Genomic DNA, 5,996 nt, shown 5'->3' with positions numbered 1-5,996 from the left:
ATAGGAAAAAGTAGGAAAATGACAATTATAAAACCTCTTATTCATAATTACATTAAGTGTAAATGGTTTAAACACTCCAATCAAAGGCAGAGATTAGCAAAACTGATGAAAAACATGATCCAACTATATTGTGTCTACAAGTGACACACTTTATTTTTATTATTATTGTTGTTGTTATTATGATTATTTTATTTCAAAGGTTTTTTGGGGAACAGGCAGTGTTTGGTTACATGAATAAGTTATTTAGTGGTGATTTCTGAGATTCTGGTGCACCCATCACCTGAGCAGTGTACACTGTACCCACCATGTAGTCTTTTATCCCTCACCCCCTACCGCCCTTTCCCCCAAGTTCCCAAAGTCTATTGTGTCATTCTTATGCCTTTGCATCCTCATGGCTTAGCTACCACTTATGAGTGAGAACATATGATGTTTGGTTTTCCATGCCTGAGTTAATTCACTTAGAATAATGGTCTCCAATTCCATCCACGTGCTGCAAACGCCATTATTTCATTCTACAAGAGATTCAAGATATAAAGAGTTTAAAAACAAAAGGATGGGAAAAGATACACCATGTAAAGAGTAACTAAAAGAGGGCTAAAATGGCTGTATTAATATAAGACAAAATAGACTTAAGACAAAAAATTTTTACTAGAGACAGAGGCCATTTTCTAATGATAAAAGAGTCAGTCCCTCAAGAAAGTATAACAGTTATAAACATAATTAACCTAATGACAGAGCCAAAAAGTAAATGAAACAAAAACTGACAGAATTAAAGGCAAAATAGACAATTCAACAATAAGAGTTGGAGATCTCAATACGTCACATTCAGCAATGGATAAAACAACTAGACAGAAGATCAAGAAGAAAATAGAAGACTTGAATAATACTATAAACCAACTAGGTCTAATAGACATCTATAGAACACTCCACCCAACAACAACAGAATGCACATTTTTCTCAAGTATATATGGGCCATTCTCTAGGACAGAACATATGTTAAGCCATAAAATGCATATCAAAATCTATCACTGTTTTTCTTTTTTTTTTAATAGAAGGGAATTTTATTATTTTTTCAGAGAATTCAGACAACCATTGATTAAACAGAGCCATTTCTCGGCACTCTTTTCTCTCCACTTAAGAAATTGGAATACAGCATGATGAGAAGGATGATGCCAAAACAAGATTGCTGGCTCACATCATCTAGGGTACAAATACGCACTTACTTAATCACTTGACACTTCATCGAATGCAAAGCAATACTTAGAATCTTTGCCTTCATTGTACACAGCTGAAGCAGGAGCCCAGGGAGGAGGAGAATGCATGGTTTTCCTTGGCGGGGGAGGTGTGCACCCTGCAGTCCTGTGGTGTTGTGGGAAGATCAGTCCATGTTCTGTCAGTTGTGATAGCCCCTAGGATGGGTGTCCTTCCAGTTATCCCACTCCCAAACTCTGCAGAGTGTTCATCATTCTCTCCCTCCTTTACTTCTTGATCTTCCTGTTGCTGAGCCGCTTTCCTGAATTCCTCTGGTGTTGCCTTGGCTGTTCCCTGATCTGGCAATGCTCCATATTTCCGATGTTGTTCATACCAGTCACTCACTGTCATAGTTGCTGGACTTGGATAACCAGCTCCAAATACTTTGGCCTGGGCCGTGTTCCCCATGAGAATGAAGGGTTTCACTGGAGGCCTATCCTGGAGAGACGAGTTAGAAGCTGATGCCTCTTTGAAGAGTCTCTTTCTCTCAGGATCTTTATTTCCTGGTCAATGCTCTCAGTCTCTTCCAAGCTGGTATCAATCCACCTCTGAAGGTGAAGAAGGTAATATTCATGAACACGCTCATCACCTGCTTGACCACTTTCCGCAGCAGATTTCATTGCAGACAACCCATGGTCTAACTCCTTCTTCTGTTTGTATCTCTCTATTTTAGCCTGTCTTTGAGATGCCATAGCAAGGAGGCTAGGATAAGCCATGGAGGAATTAGCAGTGTGATTTTCAGCTGAGTTGTGCTTGGTTTTGGGCAGCTCAAACTCTGCAACATGATAGTAATGGCACTGAGTTAAGTAGTTTATGAAGTGTTCTCGAACCCGCTGCAAATGATCTAGACGCTTGCTGGGGTTGACTTTTTTGATGGCGAGGGCTCCTTGAAACGCTGGCACCAACAGCTACTTCAGGTCGGTGGAAGCAATCTCTTCCAAATCTTCATTTCAATTGAACAAGTCGAGCTGCGATAACATTTCGGGAGCCTTCTCAAAGAGGTCCAGGCCCTTGAACACCTTCTCCTGGACTATCCGGTGACAGGTGGTTTCAGTCGCTACTTCTACTTCATCCAGAAGCTGTTTGTCGGTTTCGAGCAGTTCCGGGAGCCGCGGCAACAGTGACTCATCTTCAGCAGCCATCTTGGGGAGGGAGGATGTGTTTTCTTTTTAAGAGAGGCAGATCTCATTATTTTGCCCATGCAGGACTTAACCCCTGGGCTCAAGTGATCCTCCTTCCTCAGCCTCCCAAATATCAAAAATGTTAAAAATGTAAATGGATTGAAATCATTCAAATTATCTTCTCCAATCACAATGGAATAAAATTAAATTCAACAACAGAAGGAAATCTGGGGAATTTGCAAATATGTGAAAATGAAACAATACATTCATAAATAACTAAAGGGTCAAAAGAGAAATCACTGGTGAAATTAGAAAATACTTTGAGTTGAGTAAAAATGAAAACACAATGTTCAAAAACTTATGGGAGTCAGATAGAACAGTGCTAACAGTAAATTTATAGCTGTAAGTACTTACAATTTAAAAAAAGAAAGATGTCAAAACAATTGCCAACCTTCCTCATTATGAAACTAAAAAAAAAAGAAGAGCAAATTAAACCCAAAGCAAGTAGGAGGAAGGAAATAATAAAGATTCAAGCAGAAATAAATGAAATATAGAACAGAAAGGTAATGGAGAAAATAATCAAAATCAAAAGTTGGTTCTTTGAAAAGATCAACAAAATTGCTAAATCTTTAGCTAGGCTAGGAAAAAAGAGAGAACTTGCAGGTTTCTAAAATCAGGAATAGAAGAGGGAACATTACCACAGAGTTTACAGAAGTACAAAAGGTTATAAGGGACTACTATGAATAATTGTATGTTAACAAATTAGATAACCTAGAAATAGAAAATCTCAATAGAGTTATAAGAAGTGAAGAGAATGAATTAGTAATCTGGGCATCAATGTGCCAAGATAATCAGGATTTTTAATGCTAAGGAAGAGGAAGATTGCAGGAGGCTACCATCAGTCTCTGCCACAACCACTGTTGACACTTAGGTTGACACTCCTAGAATAACATATATGTGTAATTTATCATGTAGACCATTTGGTGACCTAACCAATTTGGTTTATTGGAAATTTAAAATGTAACAACATTTCAAGGGAAGAAAGTCTGAGTTATTCACCAAGTTTATTACCTTGCCAAATTGGTGATTTGTCCATAAAGAAACAATTGGTTGTATTTTCTTGTTTCGTTTTCTAACAGGGTAATGTGAAGTGAAGGCACTCTCTGAGACATCTCATGTAATTCCACAGCTCCAGTTACTAACTCTGTACTAATTTCTCTAAAACTGTTTTTCTAGCCTCAAGTTTTCTCTTAAACTCCAGAGCCTTATACCCAGGAGCTTCCTGAACATCTCCACTTGGATGTTGTGCAGGTGCTTCCAACTCAAGTTGTCTAAAACTGGACTCTCTGGGTGTGGCCTTTTGTTTACTTTTTTTTCCTTTCAAAGCATGAGATCTCACTATGTTGCCTAGGCTGGCTTTGAACTCCTGGGCTCAAGCCATCCTCCCACCTCAGCCTTCTGAGTAGCTGGGACTAGGCATGTACTGCTGTGTCCAGCTTGAGTATGGCCTTTCTAATTAAAAGGTAGCCTTTTTGACTGGGCACAGTGGCTCACATCTGTAATCCCAGCACTTTGGGAGGCTGAGGTGGATAGATCGCTTGAGCCTAAGAGTTTGAGACTAGCCTGGGCAACATGGCGAAACCCCATCTCTACAAAAAAAAAAAATTAGCTGGGCATGGTGGCATGCACTTATAGTCCCAGCCACTCAGGAAGCTGAGATGGGAAGATCGCTTGAGCCTGTCTCTGTGGATTTATCTATTCTGGATATTTCATATAAATGGAATTGTACAAAATGTGACATTTTGTGTCTGGTTTCTTTCACTTAGCATAATATTTTGGAGGCCATCCACGTTGTAGCATACATCAGTATTTTGTTTCTTTTTATGGCTGAATAATATTCCATTGTATATATATTCCATAATTTGTTTATTCTCCATTGATGGACAGTTATACTTTTTCTACTTTTTGGCTATTGTGAATAGTACTGCTAATGAATATGTACATGTACTTGTTTGAGTGCTCATTTTCAATTTGTTTGGTATATACTTAGGAATGAAATTGTAGGGTCATACGGCTATTTTATGTTTAACTTGTTGAGGAACCACCAGTTTTTTACTGTGACTGAACCATTTTGCATTCCTACCACAAGTTACCTGTGTTCCAGTTTCTTTACATCCTTACCAACATTTGCTATTTTCTGTTTGTTTGTTTGTTTGTTTGTTTAATAATAGCCATCTTAATGTTTGTGAAGTGGTATCTCACTGTGTTTTTGATTTGCATTTTCCTGATGATTAGTGATGTTGAGCATCTTCTCATGTGCTTATAGGCCATTTGTATATCTTCCTTTTTGTTTTGTTTTATCATTTTTTATGCTTAAAATAATTTTTCATAGAGACAGGGTCTCACTATGTTGCTCAAGCTGTTTTTTCTTTTTCTTTCTTTCTTTTTTTTTTTGAGACGGAGTCTTGCTCTGTCACCAGGCTGGAGTGCAGTGGCACAGTCTTGGCTCACTGCAACCTCCCGTCTCCCATTCTCTTGCCTCAATACAATGTGGGCAGATATATCATATGCTATATCTAACCAGAGACTTTATATGAGTTTGTGAAATTTAGCATGACCTCCTGCATTTCTGCCTTTTGATTTGAGGAGAAAATGCCTCAAGTAGCCATTGCCCACTTAGCCTGGGTCCTGGAATGAGAAACACGTAGAAAAGACCCAAACCTAAGCCCAAGCGAGCCCGGACAACCCACTTGCAGTGCACAGACCAGTGAGTGAAAAATAAATATTTGTTCTTACGAATCACTGACATTTGGGAGTTGTCTGTTATGCAACATTATTGCAGCAAATCCTGACTAATACAATCATTGAGAAACTAATTGTTCTCATCAGTGCCTATTGTGAACAATCAAACAGACTTGAATGTGCATAATGGGTTTCAATCAGCTGTTCCCATTTTCCCAGGCATCAATCAGATGGAGCAAAGTCTGTGTAAGAGACCAACTGGCTTCTCTTGAGGATGCTGAAGGTGTTCTTAAAAGGGAAATTTGTGGGGGGTTTTAAAAGTCTGTGTTTATATACTAGACACAAATATTCCAGAAGTATTATTGGTGGGAAAATCAAATTACAGAACATAATGAAAGTGACTTGTATGGACACTCTCATTCAGAAAAACATGCAATCTAGCAACTTCAGAATTTCTTTATAGGTGGGCGGGATGTGTCCATAACAATCTCATTGGAAGGGAGTTGGGACAAAGAAGGCTTGACCTTGTAGTTGCATAGCACCTTAATATAATTGAAAAATATCCCAATTGGCTATATCAAATAATTGGTTGGAGGGAAACTGATGAAGATTATGTGGGAACTCTAAAACCCCACACTCACACATAATCCCTGGCTGAGACAGTGTTAGATTAAGTGTATCTATAAATATGTCAAGAGGGGATGTAGAGATTTACATATCAAAATGTTAATGGAAATTATAAGTGAAGTGTGAAATTTGGGGGAATCTTTACTCTCTTCTTTGTACTTATCTGTATTGCTGGAATCTTTTGCACTGAACATACATCATTTCCCCCAAAACAATGAAGCTATTTTCTTTTCTTTTTTTTGAGACGGAATCTCG

The 5,996-nt window shown here is 38.4% G+C and overlaps 1 pseudogene; it reads right to left on the bottom strand.

The window, feature by feature from the left end:
* Positions 1 to 1,378: 1,378 nt before the first annotated feature.
* Positions 1,379 to 3,534, bottom strand: LOC102130243 (immunoglobulin-binding protein 1 pseudogene; annotated as a pseudogene).
* Positions 3,535 to 5,996: the final 2,462 nt, after the last annotated feature.

This window comes from Macaca fascicularis, chromosome 2 (assembly GCF_037993035.2).
Source record: "Macaca fascicularis isolate 582-1 chromosome 2, T2T-MFA8v1.1".
Lineage (NCBI taxonomy): Eukaryota > Metazoa > Chordata > Mammalia > Primates > Cercopithecidae > Macaca > Macaca fascicularis.
Note: the sequence above shows the minus strand (reverse complement) of the source record. Positions and strands in the feature narration are given on the sequence as shown.